General features: G+C 39.9%; 1 protein-coding gene across 2 annotated transcripts in view; it reads left to right on the forward strand.

Moving 5' to 3' along the window:
- Positions 1-20,788, forward strand: part of GUCY1A2 (guanylate cyclase 1 soluble subunit alpha 2) — a 221,038-nt gene that overhangs the window by 159,646 nt on the left and 40,604 nt on the right. The window lies entirely within an intron of this gene.

The raw sequence follows: 20,788 nt of genomic DNA on the forward strand, positions 1-20,788 counted from the left end.
AACGGACCTAGAAGAAAATGGTCTTAGAAAAAGAAATGTGATAGGAAGGAAATATTTATGTATAGGCTAGGAAAAAAAAACCAAAAACCCAGTTCTGAGAAAGAAGAGAGAAGGCTCAAATTAACCAAAGTTAAAGTACACAGAACTATTCAGAGCTATTTTAATAGCATCTGCTGCAGAGGTTAAGAAAGCAGGCAGGTGAAAAGGACAAGTACAGACAGTAAGTGAGGAAAAGCCTATTCTGCAGAAAGACTTTTCCATAGTCTCATCAGACTGAGGAAAATTGGTAGGGAGGATGACACAAAGAACAGGGAATGCTGTTCTCCTGGTGAAACGTGCTTTTATCTTTTGTGCAGGCTCATTATTTTTTAATTCAGTTTCATTTGCCATTTCAAAAAGAAAACTGCTGTTCATAATTTAGCTTTGCTTTTCTCTATGTGGTCCTGATTTGGTTGAGCTGAATTTTCTTCAAATTTCTTTGTAGCAAAACACATCAAATATATACATTATTTTTATTTAAATGTTTGCTTCCTGATTATTTGCTGAACATGACTCATAACTGCATTTTTTTTTCAGTTTTGCACATTTGCTACGAAGAATGCTGTAGATAATTCACTTTCACTGTGGTGAAAATACAAAGATTCATTTCTTGTCATCCCCAGGAACTGAGAAAATTATGGGGAATTACTTGGGTGAAGTGAAAAAACAAGAAGTAGAGAATTAGATTCAAACAGATATGGCTTCAACCAGTGAACGATATAGCTGTAGTATGCCAAGAGCCCTCATGGATAATAAAGCACTGAGGAACAAACCACCTCTGTATGTGAAGAGATAACAAAGACAAGAGAATTCCCATCAAAACTGGCTGCTTTCAAAATGGCATTGCAAGTTGGGAAGTGCCAAGGAGGAAATCGGTTTAAAGGCTTTGCATACAATTTGTAGAATTTAGTGCACCATTTCATCAAGCCTTGTCCGAAGAGCTGATTTGCCTAATGGCAAATTATCTTTAGCAAAATAAGGTCCAAAATACAAATTGACTTGCTAACATATAGCAAGAGGTGTCAGAAGTTTTAGTGCCTTGGGAACAGACTCATTTTCCCCTCTAGCTTTGCCTGTAGACCAGCAGGGAATTTGTCTGCTGCAGAAACATATCTGGGCTCTTTGCAATTCCTTCTCCTGACTGTTCATTGCTTGCTCATCACCAGGAGGTAGAGAAGCAGCCCTGGCTGGGTGGGTGGGTGGCTGCAGCAGCAGGTGATTTGAACACAGCCCAAAGGCAGCACATGCTTTGACATCCTCTTTGGTTCTTGCCCAAGAGAATCCATGTCACTGAGTCTGGTCTTCCTTTTATATAAAAAAAATATTTACATAATAGTTTATCATCAACACCTAATTTCTCTCTCAGTAGAAAATGCATTACAAAAATCCCACAGGTTTCATTGAAAGCCACTAGCAAGGGCCTCTGCAGGTTCAAGATAATTTCTCTAGAAAGAAGATGCATAAAAATACAAGACCTGTAGCTCTGCTGGATATTTTCTGCATCAACTTAACTGCAAGATGACACTGGATCTTTGAAAAAATACCAAAACAACAAAACAAACGCAAAAAATGTGGCAAGTCTGTGGTCTCAGGACAGGGTACAGAACTTAGGTTTGTCAGCTGTTCAAACTGGAACATTTAATTGTCCTACCCTGTGGGATCAGAGTAAACCCAGGCACAGCCAGAAACCCTGGAAGGGAAATGATATTTCAGGCTTTTTATTGCAAAGAACTAAAATAATAAATAGTGGATATTAAAACCATGTACCAGGCACTGTTACATTAGCAGGTTTAATAACTTTCTGCAGATATTACCTTGTTGTAATTCGTAAAATGACCATGACTACATTAGCAGTGTGGGTGACTACTGTGTTGGTGAGATACAGCTACTGCTGGGCACATTTGCTGTCACCATGGGCTCACAGATAATAAACATAATTACCTTCACGGTACCAGCCAGTGCATCTGCTCACATAAATTATTTTGCAGCACTGTGACCCATGCCCATGCGGTGTGCTCTGCTGCTATGGTATGTCATGATCCCATTTCAGCAGGTTATTAGCTGCACTGTATCAGAGACGTGGAGCTGTTGAGCACAGCTCCTAGAAGATTTTGGCCATTCACTTAATTCCAGAGAAGGAAAGATTAATTTATTACCAGTGCTTCAAGAGTGTCCTTGGGTTTTCATCTTGAGAATGTTGGGCAATTTTTTTCCCTACACTCTGTTGAAAAGCCATGCTTATAGAATATGATTTACACTTCTAGGTTTGCACATATATCTGATTTGCACTTCCACCCCCTCTCCTGGGACAGTCTAGACAGCTTTACAAGATTGATAGACAGAAAAGTATCATGAAGGCTGCACTTTTCTGTCCAAAGCTGCTTGGATATTTAACACCTTTTGGCAGTAGCCCTGAATCTGGGGGAGTAAAAGCAGTTCTTTGAGATGGCACAAACCCTTGGAGAACCAGCACTGCATCAAACATGCTCAGCTGGAAACTGTCTTGCACACAATGCATAATATCAACAAGCTGTTAGACAAATGTCAGGTTAGCTAATCTCTGGAAGCATGACTGCTTTTTGCAGCACCCTTTCTTCCTGCTTCCTAGTGTAACTCTCCTTCTTCAGATCCCTTGTCACCAACAGCAACACCATTTTCCAGAGCTGAGACACACAGATGTATTCACACACACCGTATTCAGTCTGGAGCAAAGCCTGGTTCTAAGCAACATAATCTTTGTTTCTGGTAAAACAGGTAACAGCACATATCTGTCTGCCTCTGTATCTCTGTAGTATTAAGTCTTCAGAGAGATTGCAGGGCTGTCTTGATCATTCTCTGTTAGTGATCTGTCTCCTTTCAATCTCCACTCTGACAACTATCTATGTCCTACCAGCATCACTGAGTGCCACCCAGGACTTACTTGCCACTGGCATGAAAGACAGGGAGAGCTTGTCTTCCCATATCTTTTGGCTGCCTACCTGAAGAACTTCTTGGTAGGATTTGATCAGAAAAGTTTGGATGTAACCCATGCTATGCCTGACTGGGCCCCACTTCTGTAGAGTGCACAGACCAGGCTAGAGGAGACATCACACTTGCCCTTGGAGGACTTCTAAGAAGAGCCATTTGCTTGAAACTGCCTGTTATTCATCACAGAGCATGGTCACAGTGTGTGCTTCTGTAGCAAACTACAGTCTTTGTATTCTTCCTCTTAGCAGGAGGTTTTATGCATTTGATTTTTGCTTTGTGGGTCTTTTAAAATTATACTAAGAGCACAAGGCTTCTCTGCTGGCTGCAAAAATTAAAATTTCCACTGGCATAAGCAGCCCAGGCACCTTTGGTTCAGCCTGTGAAATGGTTGTCTGCTTGTTTCTCAGAGTGGTCTGCCTTTATTGTTTAAATTGATAAGCAAAATCCTAGCTCTTCAGAAAATTTGCAGGTGTGAAATTATGCATGAACTACATAACAAAAGAAACCAGGCAAATAAAATTGAAGGGGGAAGAAGCATCACTTTACTATGCAGGGAAATAAATGGAACTTTACATTGTCATTAAAACAGTGAAATATTTATTTGATTTTCTTATGCATCAGAAATTTAGTAGGCTCTGTCTGACAAAAGACTCAAAATATGAATCTCAGTCCTTATTCTGAAGTTCTGGTTACCAAATATATCTACCCTGGCAAGAGTTACGAGATTTAACTTGTAAGCCTGATTAAAAAAATGAAAGTGGATCTTGCACAGTAGTTGAGTGATGGCAGTGATTTGCCTGCATGCACACCCAGTGAGCTTAGTCACTGTTCCCTGGGGACTCCAGGGACTCCCCAGCATCCAGGAGGCACAGGACTGGTTTGGTTCAGTGCACTGATGTGTGACACAGTGCTCAGCTGAGCTACTGGCTTCACTAGGAAGCATTTGACCAGTTTTGACAGCTGCTCTCCAGGGGAGTTTGAGCAGCCCTGCAGACTCTCCTGGGCAGCTGCTGCTGTGCACAGACAATGGACAGGCAGTGCTGCAGTCCCAAAGATGTTCTGAGGCCGTTCCTGCAGCAGAATTGACAAACTGAACACAAACAGGACACCTGTAGGGGCAGTAGAAACTGATTCTGCAGATGCAGGAATGGTCACATAGGAAAGTGCTTTCTACCTACTGGAGATAGGAAAAGCTTCTGCACAGTTGAAGAAAATCAGAGTCAGTGGACCTTGCTTGTGTGGGTGTTGTTGTGTTGGACCAGGGGTTCATCTGGATATGAAAAAATCCCCCTAAGAAGGGTGCTGCTGCAATGATCCTCACAGAGTCCATCACCAACCAGGCAGCAATTGGTCATCTGTCTGAGACATTCAATTTCCCTTCTGAGTATTATCCTATGTAGAGATCTCAATAAATCAGTCTATCTAAAAAAATTCTCCGTCATTGTCTGCACCACTATGGCAGAAGCCTTATCTTCACATTTAGAAAACGAATGAAACCATTATAAATAAATATAAAAATAACTGGTGTCTCTCAGAAACACAGTAATAACCTTAAAACAACTTATTTAAAAGCCCTGGTGAACAACAGTGGATGCTTTACTTCCTCACAGGCTCTTAAGCAATGGTGAAGACAGTTCATTATTAAGTCCAAATATTAATGATACTTCTTTATATTTTTTTCCCACATTAAATGTCACAGTATCTTCTCATAAAGTTGGGGTGTAATTCATAAGCTCAGCTCCTAGGAGACTGCTACTATAAAATTTATCACCCTTCCACCTGAAGAAAGGGAGATTGACCATAATGGGCAAAATGGGTATGTATGAAAATAGTACCAGAGATGTTAGCAGTTGTGCCACGGATGTAAATTGGCTTAGTTTAGTTCTGTATTAGCAATAAAGTTTGGCATACTGCACCAGTGTCCTAGAATCTCACCAGCTGGAACAATGCTAAAGGATTTAAAAATACACAATCATATAGCTTTTCATTTGGAAGAAGAAAGAAATGAGAGAAAATTGACAGAGAATCAATGTGAAAATTTTCTTATTTGCATAATTTTAATGTATGGACAACCTGATAGATTTGAAGAAGCTTTTCAGGTGTTTTCTGTGAAAAAGAGCCCACAATAGCCCATAGTGCTGTGCTGCCACTGCCCCTGCTGAGAGGGACAACTGGAGACACCTCTCTCACCTGTTAGTCCAGGTTATCCACAGCTGCTGTGGAGTTTGTTGGGAATTTCAATGAACTTTAATGTCTTCAAGAAAGGACATCCAAAGCTTCTTTAAGTTTTTCTTTAAAGTTATGAGTTTACTGTCAGCTTTCTTCTGTTTGTCTCAGAGCTTCTTGTGGTTTGGTGAGAAATACAATGTTGGTTACCAAGTCAGCCTTTTATTTACAGTCACCATTGCATTTCAGTTGCCTCAGAGGCTTCCCAATCAATAAGAAAATTCCTGTAATATCATGTTCAGACAAAATACTATTTAGCCAAACAGCATACACTACTTCACCCCAATTCCCTGACCTAACCTGATGACCTCAGATCAGTATCCTGTAAGTGTGATTTTTGCCTGCATGGGTCAAATCTGTAGTCTGAGGAAAAGCATTACAGAAAGGTAGAGCCTTCCTATGTTGGCTAGGTAAAAAATATGTGATTTTTCTCAAATAGTCTAAGGCTAATGGTTAGATGCAGCTTTGAGCCAAATGGTCTAGAAGAAGGTGTCCCTGCTCACAGCAGCATGGAACTGGATGATGTTTAAGGTTCCTTCCAACACAAACCATTTTGTAACTCTATGATGCTTTGAAATCATCAATCTGTGAGCAAGCTTGAATCACTGGTACTGACTGTTGGCAACATAGTCATTGAAAAGATTTTAATAATGGACACTGTTGGTTTTTGGTTTTTTTTTTTTTTTTTGGTTTTTTTTTTTTTTTTTTTTTCTGGCACATTTTGGTGAGTTATACTGCTATTTCAGGTGATGAGAGAAAATCTGCATTCTAGAATTTGGGATCTGGGTATTTGATTGCCCTTTTGTGCATGCACACCGGTTTTCTGTGTATTGCTCCCAGCCCAAGTGTTTTGATACAGCACTCCTCTTGTGGTCAAATAATCCAGTACTTGATGCACCACCCAGGGAGAGGCTGTGTGTGCCACAGGTGCAGTAGCAGTGGGGAATGTCAGAGGTGTGTGAGGGACTAGTGACAGTGCCCTTCACCTACCCCCTCTTGCTGCTTGGGTGACATGCCAAATCCACCACTCTATTTCACACAAAGCACCATGTTGCAGCTTGTCTTGTCCTTTCTCTCATTCTATTCTCTGTACAATGTGGTTATTGAAAATTTCTACACACAAGCAGCGGGCACAGCCTTTTCAGTCTCTCCCACCTGCAGGTATGGCATAGATACAGCTTGATGGTGCAGCCTGGAGTGGGAAGACAGCCTGTGTGCTTGTCTTCATCTGAGCAAAACACAGGTTTGGAAAAGCCACCCACAAAGGATGTACTTATGGGCAGTCAATGACCAGATTACCCAGCAGAGCCAGAGTTGGAAGAGCATCATAGGTTTCTGACAGCTCAAACAACAGAAAAGGATGTATGAATTTTCCTGTCCCTGGTTCTTGTCTTGACAGTCGTCATTGCTGCTGTGAAAACTGTGTGGGTTTCAAAACATTGTGGTACTAAGGATATTTGCTATCCAACATATTCCTCAACTTGACAGAGATACCTATTGTTGGACAAACAAAATAAAGAAACCTCAGGGATCAACAGAGCAGGACCATGCCAGAATTAGCTGTAATGATTAACCATTTCTCTACAAGTGAGGATTAATTTTGTTAATTCAGGGTCTTTCCTATTTTCTATTGAGTGAATGTAGATGGAGAGCTGTCTGTTTGCTAATTAGGATGAACTGACACCTCTCAAGGTTTAAGATTCCTTACCCAAGTATGAGAGGTCCTGTTTTATGCAAAGTGAAGATACCCCTCATTCACAACAGATCCTCAGTAAGTGACAGATAACATGCTACTACTAATGGAATCCATGTAGTTACTTCCTTTAGACGGTGAAATCTCATCAAGTTTGCTGATATCACCAAACTGGGGCACAAGACAGTTTGCATGAGGTCAGGGCTTCTATTCAGAGGATCGTGGACAGCCTAGAGGAAGAAGACAGTGGGATCCCCATGAAATGAATCAAAGCCAAATGTCAGCCATGCTGCAGAGCAGGAAGAGTCTGCTGCAGTAATGCAGGACATGAGCCAGTAACAAGCCACAGAAACACTGAATGGTTGAGCTCCAAGGGACCTCTGGAGGTCATTTGGTCCAACCCCCATGAGCAAGCAGGGCCACCTAGAGCCAATGGCCCATGACCATATCCAGATGGCCTTGGAGTATCTCCAAGGCAGGTGACCCTGACACATAATGATGAGATCCTCCTGAGCCTTCTCTTCTCCAGCCTGAACATTCCCACCTCTCTCAGACTTTCCCCATATTTCAGATACTCCACTTCTTTATCATCTTAGAGGCCCTTCATTGGACTCTCTCCAGTACATCCACATCCCTCTTGTACTAAAAAGTCCAGTTCTACAGATACAGCCTCACCTGTGCTGAATAAAAGGGGAAGGATCTCCCATTCCTCCAGCCTGTTGAGGTCTCTCTCCAAGACAGCAGAACCCTCTGGCATATCAGCAAATTCTCCCACCTTTGTGTCACCAGAAACTTGCTGGTGGCACATGTTGCCCCATCATTAGGGAAGTTATTGAATCATCTTGTGACTCTGTGGTCTTCTAAGAACTATGGCTGACCACTGCATTCCTGCTCTCTCCAAGGAACACTTTTCACACTCCTCCACTTAACAACCCGTACTTTTTACACTGCTTTTGCCACAGTCCAGTGTGTCACTGCTGTATCCTTTTGGGTACTTCGAATTACATTTGCTTGAAGAGCACTTGCTCAATTGGAGAGTGTTTAAGGGTGGGCTGAAACCTGCCTTGTATCAATACAGAGAAGGACTCTGCTGTAATTTTTTTTCTCCACTGTGAGGACATACATACAAATTTTTAGAGCTTGATGTTCATACAAATACATTTACCTGTGGGAGGGGAATGACTCATCTCTGGATTTTGAAAATGGATGTGATGACTGAATTGTTTTCTGAAGACAGGCTTTTACACCATCTGCAATGCTGTCATGTTACTGTGAACAGACCCACAATGCAATCGGAACAACACTGTAAAATAGACTGATGTGAGAAATTCCATTGGCCATACTGTGGGAATTTTACTAATAGCAGTGAGAAATGCAGTTTATATGAAACATAAAGAAGCCTGGTACTGACACCCTTCTACCTGTTCCTCGAAGTTAGACACTTGGTTAGGTCTGAAAACTGGGGCCTTATCTTTTTTCTGATATTCTTTCTGGCATTATTTCATGTAACTATTCAAATTTCATTCAACCTTGCAGAATCTTTGACCTCAATTGCACCTCTATCAATGCATTCACACCACACTCAGAATTATCTCCTGTAGGGAATGGATTTTATCAGTTTTCATTCTGCCAGCTTTCAGGTTTGCTAGCATATCTCCATATTCTTGCATCACAAGACAGAGGAAACAGAAATTCTCCATCTATCTTTTCTATCACATTCTTTTATTTAGTATAGTTATTTCTCATCTCCTCTTATTAATCTCATTTCTAAAGGAAACAATTACATTCTTTTCAATCTCCCCTTAAGTGTTTTTCTGTATCCTTAATAATTATGCCCTTCTCTCAAGCCCTCTATAATTCTGTCCAATTTTCCTCAGGAAATGGTGGCTGGGTTTGTATAACTAGCAGCATAATTGAATTAGTTTTGCACTATTCTCCTCAGCCCATTTTTGTGTGCATTCTGATATATCATTTGCTTTTTTCTGTCACTGTGATGCATTAAGTAGGTGTTCCAGTGATTTACGTGTAATGGTATACATATTTATTTCCTCAAGTGGCAAAATCAACAGATGTATAATTCAACTGTTGAAGAACAAATAGTTTAGGGGGATTTTTTGTACTTACCAACTTCACATTTCACTTGCATATATAGTCTGTCTTGCATTCTAAAGTTCTTTGTCCTATTGTCATGTTCTGAATAGAATAAATAACTTTATCAGGTTTCGTATTTTGTGGACAGATTTTGTAGGTAGAGTTCTGATCATTCTTCTTGTTCTGTCATTATGTTTTTTTCTTGTGCAATGTGATATTTCAATTTTTAGTTTTCTTTTGTTGGGGATATTCTATTTCTCCCTAAGTAAGAAGACCTACCAACTTCATCCATTTCCTATTTTCCACTGGGGTTCACCCACAAGTAATACAACTCACAGATGGAGAAAGGAATAAAGGAAAAGGAGTTAAATGGGTTTCCAGCTCAGTCTCCTGCACTTTCAGATTATCGTGTAGAAAATATTAATTTAAGAGTTGTTTATAAAAGTATCTGCTCTCCATTCATCTCCCATCCCATTACACAGAAGACCAGAAAATATCATAGTTAAATTTGTAAAGCTTTCCAAAATTTGAAATTTCACCTGTAGTGTAAACAAAAATTCTGAGAAACATACAATCATCATATGAAGAGTAGCTCCATTCAAAGGGTCTTGCATTTAGTGCAGAAAATTTCTCAAGGATCATGTTCAACCACTTCTGGCTTGATCATCCATGGTACACCATAAGCCTATCAATATGACCTTAAAAGAAGGAGGGAAAGAAAAAAAGAGTAAAGTCTTCCATAGAAAGAGTTATGGGGGTTTTGTAGTAGTACTATGTAGTATTTTGGGAACATAAAGCTCCTGTTTTATATATTTTAGAAGAAATTATGTAAATGTTTTGATATTAACCCCTTGGAGGTTAACTGTGGAGCACATCGGCCACCGGCCATATCCTCCCACGGAGGATGCCGTGCTGGAGCAGGCTCCTGGCAGAACCTGTGGCCCTGTGGAGAGAAGGAGCCCATGCTAAAGCAGGTTTGCTAGGAGGACTAATAACCTGTTATTAAATAGAAATAAACTATTTTCCTCAAATTGATTCTGTTTGTATATGACAGTAATCAGTAAGGGAATTTCTTCTCTTTATGTAATCTCTAATCATAAGCTCTTTTTCATCTATTTTCTCTTCATGTCCTGATGAAGAAGGGGAGAATCTGAGTGGGGCTCTAGTAGCCAAAAAATGTCAAGGCTACCACAGAGCCCTCTCTGTAACATCAGTCAAACACATATTTGCCAACAGAAAATATTTTTCACACTAAACATGTTCACTTATTATATTCAAATGCAAAATCATCACTCTTCCACAACTAAAGGAATAATCTTCCCTATACTGTACTTTGCATCTTCATGCCTATGCTTGGTGTTAGCTAGCACAGGTCTTTCTGTAGAGATATTCTGAAATGTTTCAATCATGGGTACACTGCAGGAGGGAAAAGGACTTTGTCTTTTGACACCACTGGCGTGTCATGTGCAGCTGTGCAGCCATTTCTATTTTGAAGTTGCATCTGTACCAGAAATTGCCAACCCAAATGACGGAAGCAGAGGGACTGGATGATTTGGCCCATTAGTCACTCTGAAAGAAACTTAACTTCCAAGGACCCTGGATATGACTCTTTTGATATAAAAATGATGGAAGAAATTTTCTTTAGTTGTTCAGGCAGATGAAACACCACTGAAAATGGCTGCTCCTAGACTCACTTGCAGCTACTCAGTTTAGGATTTTTACCACATTCTGTAAGTACCCTTTTAAAACAGTTTTTTGTTCGTTCGTTTATTTGAGGTTTTGGGTTGGTTTAATGTATTTGTATGTTTGTTTGGGGTTTGTTTATTTGTTTTTGGCTGGTTGGGTTTTGTTTTGTGGTTTTTTATGTGTTTGTTTTGTTTTTGTTTTTCTCTCCATGTTCAAACTGTTTAGAAGCTCCACGTACTGAACAGGTCAGGGAACTGGAAATGCTGATCAAGGAATACAGCAGAGTGTCTTTGCTTTGCTCTCATTTATGTAGATAAGCTGACCAAGCTGAAAGCATACTTTCAGTAACTAATATTAAATAAATTAAATATTAGTAACAAATATTACTGGAGCATGGAGTCTTGATTCTCCTATTAGAAGCAGAGGCTCCATTTCTTTTGCCTTAAAATGATATGAAACAGCAATTTGAGATCCAAATATTTGGAGGTCCTGACTTTCCCTACTGCAATTTTTGCTCATATCAGTTTCCTCAAAACCTCTTGAAAGCAGCCTGACAGAATTTATTCAGCACCAAGAGAACCTGATGTTAGATTAGACCAGTTACAAAGGAGTAAAGCAGAGGAAATAAAATCACAGAGATCCTCTGAGGAAGAGGCAATATGTGCTGTGAAGCACAGAGGGCTAACAGAACAAAAAGGGAATTCCAGCTGAACACAAACCAGGCATGTAGGACTGGGATTGTTTTTGAAGCAGCTATGTTATACTGGTACTGAGATAAGGAGGTATAAAAAGCAACAAAACAGCTAAGGCTGATGGCAGTAAGCAATGAACAGGAAAATCACTTTCTCTGCTATGAGTTGCTGAGGAAAAACTGAAAGAAAGGCCAAGGAAAGAAGGAAAGAGTTTAGTTTAGTTTAGTTTCCTAGAAAATATTTCTTTCTAAGTGAAATGTTAAACAGTGGAACAGATATATGAATTTCTCTGCAATGGTTGTTTGTATTGAAAAAAACCTGTGGTGTGTAGATTTTATTGGGTTGTCTCTGGAAAATAACATTATTTTTTCTCTTTTGTGTGCATTGCATAAATTAGATTCCAGCTACTGAGCCATGAGAAGCAAAATCCTGTTTAATATCATATTCAATCTGAGAGGAGCAAGCCTCCTGCCATATTGTATAGCAAGAAGGAAACTTGTGGAATGTATAATAACAGCAGGGATGAAATCTGGAGATAATTGAGACGTTTCCCACATGTGAAGAATATATCTTTTTATCCACTCTAGGTATACTTATCCTCTGGAGGGATTTTAAACCCATTCATTTTCAACTCAACACCTTACATTTTGTAGAGATCGATTTTGTTGCACAGAGACATCCCTTGCAATCTCTTTCCTCACTCTCAGGCATAATTTATCTTTCTATACTAGAGACCAAAAGCCACTCTCACGATGCTGGAAAGTATCTGGGAGTACTAAAAGTAGAGACAACCTCAGGCAACAAAGCATGCAGAAGCTCTACACGTTTTTCCTATTTGGAGGAGAAATCTGGCTTTAGATCTGTACCTACCAGGTTTCCAACATGCCTACACACATGTCCATCTGTTGGGTGGCACTGTGCCTGCTCTCCACAATGCAGTAGAAGTTCCAAGGAGGAGCAGGCACCAGCCAAAGTGGAGCTGACAAGGACAGCCTTCACACCAGAGGCATGGCCCTCACAACAAGCTGTGTCCATCAGCACTGTACTACTCTGCAAGGTGCTCCCTCTGTGATCCCTCAAGACTCTTTTCCTTGGGTCAGGGGTAGAGCCTGTCAGAAGTTACTGCAGGCACCAGTGGGCACCTCCCTCCAATGCCTTCTGAACTAGCCTCTCTCTGCTGCCCCACTATGCCCTATTTTCTCTTGGAAACCTTGTAAACAGCAGAGAATCAGTGAAAATCTCTTTTATAGATATTAAGGAAGTTGCAGCCCATTTTGTTGTAATTCTTTGCTCTTCAGAGACTTCTGAGTTCCTCCTAAGACTCACTACCAAACAAGCAACCTGTGGAAATGTTCGCAGCATGGATTGGAAGATACTCATTTTTATGTATGGAAAGGCAAGCAAAAAAGTTGGAATTATTTTCCCTAAAAATTGGAAAAAGGAACTAATGAGTCATACTTTTGGAATCTTTTGAGTTGGCTACCCGACAGAGCTGCTTTCTCTGTACCTCACCCACTGGAGACATGAGCTGCACACTTGTGCGGCGCTTGGCTGAGGGTTTACTGAGAGGGAAATTCCAGCTGACCAGACACTGAGGTTACCCCAGAATAATGTGAATGGATTGTTTTGAAAGTGGCAAACCCTGTGCTGTGGAAAGGACATTGGGAGACACCTACACCAGCTGAGAAATCAATTTTTCTTTAATAATGTAGCATTTTAAATTAATCTACCTGATTTTTCTCTGAAAGTGTTACTTCAAGCTAAGTTGGGTGTTGACATTGGACTTAGGCTGGATAAGGAGGCTGTGCAAATGAAATAAATAAGTATGCCAATGGCTCAGTAACATGGACGTCAGGAACCTTATCCATTTGGGTTTGGATGTTGATGTCTTCTCAGTGGTTACTCCAGTGGTTTGAAACTTATGGATCTGTTGAATTGGGAGGCCCTTTTTCCCTTTGTTTCCAAGTATATTCTTGTTCTGTCTTACTTGAAAATGACGTGAAAGCTTTTTCTTGATTTATGAGAGTTCTTCCATAATTGAGAGAGCACAGAAGACAGACATATAAAGTAAAACAGTAAAATCCCCTTTGAACTGAGTTTTCATTAAAACAATTATTCTTGAAATTCAATTCTTAAAGGGGATTTTCTCTGAAGTATTTCCTTTGAATTTCAATGTAGGGTATCCTTATATCCAGAAGTATCAAGGCTAAATATTTCTGAAATCCTCTATGATTGTAGTTTGCTGCATGAAACCAGGAAAGAAACCCCTTTCAGGGACTAATTTATTGGTACCCGCTCTTATGGAATAAACCATAAAATACAGTAGGCAGATATATTTCTGAGCAGAGATAGTTCTGCCACAATACTGACTTTCAAACCTTTGGTATGCAAGCTGGACCTTGATCTCACTGTCTTCTTATTAAAACAAATACCTTACTAAATAAATAATTTGCTGGGTCACTACAGTTCTGTTTCAAGACTGAGTTTAAAATGCTTTTTCAGGGTGTAAAGGGATGACTTTTTGGGGTTTTTTAACTATCAATGAAAACTTGCTTTCCAGATGAGTGGCTGCCTCATCTACCTATCTATCCTGTATCTCAAAAAAATATTAAAAATAGTTTCTGAATCTTCTTAGGGTATTGAACTGCAAAGAAGAAAAGTATTCTGGTTAGTGAAAATAACTTGACACTATTCAACTTGACATACCAGGAGGTCCTTTCCCTCAAATAACATTTCCTCTGTCAGTATGTCACAGCTGTGATGTACCGTGCGTCACCATCCTATGGTATCCCATCATGTGCTTTCTTTGCCATGCCTGGTCACTTTTCTCTCTATGACAGTGCCCCAATGACCAGCAGGTCTTCTGGTGAAATTGGGCTTGGCTCAAACAGCACCCAGTTTGTGATGGGCCAGGGAGGAGACTGACACTCAGATCCTTGTGTTTCTACACCAGTCATAAACACTTGTAGCTCACCACACTCATATATTCTCTTTTTTGACAAATTAATATTCTTGATTGCTCACACCTAGTTAACATGCAGTGCCACTGGAGCACTAACCCTTTCAGGGCAAAAAAAAAATATCACGAGCTGCCAGAACTAACAATGCACTTATGAGTTTATAATTTAAATTATGAAAGGCATCAACAACAAAAAAAAGAAATTCAATTATTTACTAATTGTTTCAGCTAGAAAAATAATTACAGCAATTTACTGAAGGTTCTTTAAAGCATAGATTGCTTTCAAAAAGTCTTCCAGTTGACTCAGAGTAACTTGAAAGAAATTCACTGCAGTCTTTGCATGACAATGAGGGAAGGAGGCACTACAGCAAGGTAAAAATGGACTGTTCTGAATTTCTTTATTAGCTCTTCTGAAGTGATCTGTGGCTGAGCTAAAGAGTGTGTGGTTTCTGTGTCTAACTAAAGTATGATTTTCTTGAGCACTATTCGAACTGTGTGTCAATCAAACCTGTGGCTAATCAAAAAAGTGGTGCCAGGTACTAGAATCTTGTAGTATTGACAGCATCATATCAGGTAGTCAATTGAGACACATACAAAATGGATGAAAATGGAGAATCAACACACCTTCTTCCCCCAAAATCCACACAGAAGAATGCTTTTGCCTCACCAGTACTGATAATAACTTTGGATCTAGAAAGGCCTTTCTTTTTCACAGTTCATTTTCCCTTTCCGCTATTCCTTTCTCCAGAAGTCTATACTGTTAGTTTTGGCCATAATGAATTGGAGATGTGGTTTTGATTTATTTTTGAAATTCTTAAATAATTCTTTTTTCACAGAGTGCTGAGCGTTCTGGATTTAAGGGTAGAATTTAGATAAAAGTTCGGACATCTACAGATATATGACACAATGCCAGACTATTTTAGAAAAGCCATCAAAGGCAATTGAGGATTTTCCAGACCTGCCACATATGAGTGCTGCCCTCTAATTATAATGCAAAGACTCCTTCAACCTCTGAGCCAGGCATTTAAGCTGCCATTAAAATCAAGGGAGATCAGTCAAGTCAGCCAATGGAGTCTAGAGAGCTATTTACCTGTGCAAATGTAGGTGTTTGCTTTTAGAGGAGACAAATGTCTCTCCAGAGTCCATATCTGCACCAGCCAGGTCCCCATTGGCTGCCATCAAAAGTGAAATTTCCAACTCGTAGAGACACCCACATTTAAGTGCCTAAATCTTCAGATACACTGTCTGAATCTGGTAACCTGCAGCGTGTCTGACATTTATTTACACAATGCTGACATAAATTACTCTAAAAATCACTTTTACCTGCAGTGTACACCATTTTTTTCTGAGCAAAATCTAAAGAGGTAGTAGCAGTGGAAAGTCCCAGGCAGAGAATGGCTATTGTGCTCAGAAATGTCTGTAAACTTTAGAGAAGAGTCCCAGCTTCAAGCAGCTATCACTTACATAAACCTGAGATGTAAGTAGATCTTTATATATGAAAAAACAAGGAAGGAACAAAAGCAAACCAACAAAAAAAGGGGGGGAGGGGAACAAATCTTAAATATTTTTTTCACAATTGCAAGATTGTATTAATTCTTTACACTTGCATTGATGTGAACAGTCTACTGTCTTGATACTTTTAAAAGCTGGGAAGATGTACATTTGTAGAAATACTTTGCTTTGCATCTGTTTTTCCTCTGGAATTCTTCTTCCACAGATGAATAAATTATGTCTTTACTTGCTCATTTCTTATTTTCATCCTTTCTCCCTTCCAGTTGTAGAGCACTCAGTCACATTTTTTGCTTCCTTTTTAATCTAATCCTCACTAGTCTGTCCCTTGGTCTCTTTTTTTCCCCATCTATCCATAAGACTCACTTTGATTCTCCAAAAAGCAGAAGCACATCAGTTTGAATTCCAACTTTGCTTATCAATTTAACTTTCTCTTCCAGATCTATGATGCATCTAATTTAATTTTTTTAAAGAGAACTAGAAATTTTCATGGTGCTATCTGCATAAAGGCAATACAGGTTTTTTTTTTTCCCTAGGCTGTCACCTTTTATTTTCAACTCCACATTGTAGCACCTCTTTTCTATTGTGTTGCGGTGTAATTGTTCCTCACTGGTACAGTGAAAAGTGAAAGTATAATCATCCTGCTGACATTTCTCTTTTGACTTCTTATTAAGTATTAATGTGAAATGTTGGTAATATGATACGACATGTCTATGATATTTAAGGATGCTTAAATACGTGACAACAAACAGAAAAATTGCAACCTTTTAAAAATCTGAAGAACACTGTAAAGGATATTATTGCTCCAATGCCTGAGAAACACATTGTATTACACATCTGCAGAAATAACATTCTAAAGTATGCTATTTGACTTACCCTGAAACACCAGAACATTTTCCTAGGTATTACACAAGTACATGGTGAGATTTATGTATTTGTTTTTCAAAGAGCTCAATAAACCCAACCATACATGACTGGATTGCAAAAAGCCTAGGAAACTGTGGCTCCCTGCATTCAGTTTTTGCTCAGCTGCATGTAACACAGAGAAGAATGATTGTATCACTGTGCCCTTCTCTAGAAGAAGAAATAGAGGTGGAGGGGAATGATGTTACAGTGGGCATCAAGATAGACAAGTCTATCTTAGAAAACTTGGATGCAGTGTCTACATCCCAATGTGTACAAAGTCAAGCAAAGACAGTAGCAGCTCTGCCCGCATGAGCAGGGGCCTCTTGGCAAAACTCAAACACAAAAAACAAAGTATAAAAGATTTGGAAGCAGGAAGAGTTGACCCAAAAGGGATATAGAGGCACTGTTCAAGAGTGCACAGTTAGGAAAGCCCAAGCCCACCTGGAACTGAAACCATAAGGGACAATGAAACTGTGAAGATCAATGAGGAAAGTTTCTACAGGTACCTCAGTAGCAAGAGGAAGATGAGGGAAAATGTGAGCCTGATGGTGAAAGAAGCAGAAGGCCTGATGCCATAGCACATGGAAAATGCCAAGACGCTCAATGCCTTGTTTGCTTTGGCCTTTATTGGTAATATTTGCCTTCAGGAATCCCAGACCCCTGAAATCAGTGGAGAAGTCTGAAGCAAGAAATTAAGTTGGGGAAGATTTAAACCAAATCCAACATATGTGAGTTATTGGCATCTGGTGGGATACGCCCAAAAGTGCTGTGGGAGCTGGCCAATGTGAGGCTGCTCTCAATTACCTTTGAAAGATTGTAACAATCACAGGAGGGTTTTTGCAACTGGCAGAAAGCAAATACCCCTCTGACGTTCAAGAAAGGCAAGAAAGACTATCCTGGGAACTGCAGACTGTCCCAGCCTCTCCTCAATCCTGGAACATTCCTGGAAACTCTTTCCAGGCTTATGAAAGACAGGAAGGGAGTAGTCATCATGGAGACATGGGATAGATTGGGCCCTCGGAACACCATCATCTCCTACAATGAAATTAGTAACTTAGTACAAGAGGGGAAAAAAGTGGACATTGCTTTGACATCAGCAATGCTTTTGCTCTTTACCATAACATCCTCACAGACCAACTGAGTCTGTGATATATATGGACCAGATAGTTTTTGGCATTTAGGGAACAGAATTTGCCTTATGTACTTCTTACTGGATGTGTTCCCAGTTCCTTCACAGGCTAGTAAAAGATCTAAGACTTTTCTCTCTCACCTGATGAAAAGCAAAGTGGTGACACTTGGGTTGAATGTGTCAACACCTGCCAAATTATCTCAAGACAGGTTTCTGGTCCTAAATCAGATTGCTTTACTTGCATTAAGTTTGCAGACAGGAGGATCTGGAGTAGTTTGGATTTGCCAGCTCTTTTGAAAACTGACTCATTTGAGAAAATGATTAGTTAGACTTTTCAGAGCCTAAATGTAGGCTGTCATCATTTTAGCCTGGGCCATGGATTGGGCTTCTGCTTATGCTTAGTACTCTTTACTCTCTTATAGCATTTTAAAGCATATGGCTGAAGTTATTTTGTGTCTTGGTAAATGTGTCATCCAAGAAACTCTGACACTTAAAATGTTAGTCAGATGGTAGTTTTCTATTTGACAAGTCAGGACATGACATTGTGAAGCTCTTGGTTTCTTAGATGCTGCTAAGTATATGCAAAATATTGTCGTTTAATGGGAATTTCAATTTGCCATCACTATGCATTGCATCAGAAAATATAAACAGATGGGTCACCTTGTGATAACTGGGAATAAAATAAATGGAGGTGTTATCCTAGTTTTATAGCTCTATAACTGAGGGCAGAAACTGGCTGTTAGGGCATTTGCTGTCCAATTGCATTCCAGTTCCTGACTGTATGAGGTACTGTGTGGATTAAGAGCTACTGAAACTCACTTCTAATACATTATGTTTTATATCCATCCCCCACTTGCTCCCTCTGCAGCATCCCCAGGTTCTCTCTGTTCCCTGAATTCCCATGATACTATCTAGATTATCTCATGCCCAATATCTCTCTTGCTTCCCCTACTCCCAAATCATTCCCTTGCTACTGTGTTCCCTGTATGTTTTCTGTTTTCAAGGCAAGAAAAAAACAAGTCCTGTAGCTAGGTTGGAATTACAAGTGCACTGACTCACCATCTGGTACTCATGCCAGGTCATATCAACTCTCAAAATAGATAAGCACTCAATTTTACATTCCTTTTCATAATTTTTAACCATTTGTTGATTTTCACAGGACTTGTTGGCTCTGGGCTCTCATGTGGTGCCTTTCCCAGTTTAACAGTAGTTGAAGTTAACCAACAGGTTTAGAGGTTACCAGTGGAGTGTGATAAGGCATTGTATTGCTATATGGAATGGATCCCATAAATACAGTTTCTGTCAGGAGACAGGATAAGCAAAGCATAGCAAAGCAAAGAAGAATACTAGAAATCATTCTTTTCAAAGCAGAGAAATCTGTTTCATTTTTTAAATTTCAAATCAGAGAGTCTGTTTACTGTTTCATTTTTAATTTTGTCTGGTGCTATGGAAGAAAATTTACCATTGGTAGGATTCATGTCTTATATGCTTAAACTTACTTGTCTATGTCATTCCATAATAGGTGAAAAGGTGGATTTTGAAAGAAGATTAATTTTATTCAATCACAGGTCAAATGAATTTTAATCAATATTCACCTCTCGGAGACTAAAATTAATTAACAGGAATCCCATCAAGTGAGACTGAAAATAATTCCATCTCTTTTAATTTAAACATAAGAAAAACCCTTGTTTTACTCTGAGTGTTCAAACAGTGGAACAGGCTTTCCAGAGAGGTCTGGAGTGTCCATCTTTGGACACATTCAAAATGCAACTGGACACAGCCCTGACCATCCTACTCTAGTGACCTTAGTTTAAACAGGGTGATTAGAATGGGTCATCTGCAGAGGCACCTCTCAATTTCCACTGTTCTGTGATTCTCTGATGTTGCTTTGTTGTGTGCTACAAAATGCATGCCTAAGAAAAGAGATTATATGGGCAGATGTGCCTGCACCTTGCAATGCTTCTTTCAAAGTCATTATTTATTCTCCTGCCAGTCTTACTGCTTAGGCAGTGAAAGATCTGTATGATTTGTATGCATGAACTAACGTCATGCAAAGTTGATTGTCTTGAAAAGATGATGTTTACTGAAGATTTCCTGAGTGTTTTCACAACTATCAGGAGTGGAGCACATGACATCCTTACAGGAGATGTTTATCCAATATTTTAAATCTGAAGCACTCATTGTTTTCTGTCCCTTAGCTTATCCGAGTTCTCCTGTGAGCAGGCTCAGGGAGGAGGGGTATGACCAGCAGTACGTGAACACTGGGAGTGCTTGCAAGGATGGCCTGCATGGGTTAATTTGACTTAGGCTGCATCCTAGGGTGCTGAGAGAGCTAATAAAGTCCTTGCAAGTCTGCTCTCTATCATCCCTAAAAGTCATACCTGCAGGAGAAGGGTCTCCAATGAACAGAGGAAAGTGTACATTGCACTCCTATTCAGAATGGCCAGCAGATCACCCTCAGGAACTGCAGGTTGTTCTGCCTTGCTTCAGTCTGTGGGAAAATCAGACTGAGACCTTCTGGAAGGCATTGCTGGGCACATGGAGGACAAGGACATACTGGGAACAGTCAGCATTGATTTGCCAAGGATGACCAGTCTAATTGTGAGGATGGCAAGACACTGGAACAGGTCTTGAATCAGCTGTGGATGCTTCATCCCTGGAAGTGTCCAAGAGCAGTTTGGATGGAGCCCTGAGCAACTTGGTCTAGTGGAAGGTGCCCTTGTACACGGTAGTGGGGATTGGAACTAAATGGTCTTGGAGGTCCTTTCCAAACCCAGCCATTCTAGGATTGCCACAATAAAATGGTTCTGTGATCTGACAAGATGATAGGACAGCCTGCTCTGTCAGCATTAATAAAACTGGGGTTCTGATCATTTGCTTGGCAAATGGCA

The sequence above is a fragment of the Agelaius tricolor genome, unplaced genomic scaffold (genome assembly GCF_023055355.1).
Source record: "Agelaius tricolor isolate 1412-34295 unplaced genomic scaffold, bAgeTri1.0.p SCAF_9, whole genome shotgun sequence".
Classification (NCBI taxonomy): domain Eukaryota; kingdom Metazoa; phylum Chordata; class Aves; order Passeriformes; family Icteridae; genus Agelaius; species Agelaius tricolor.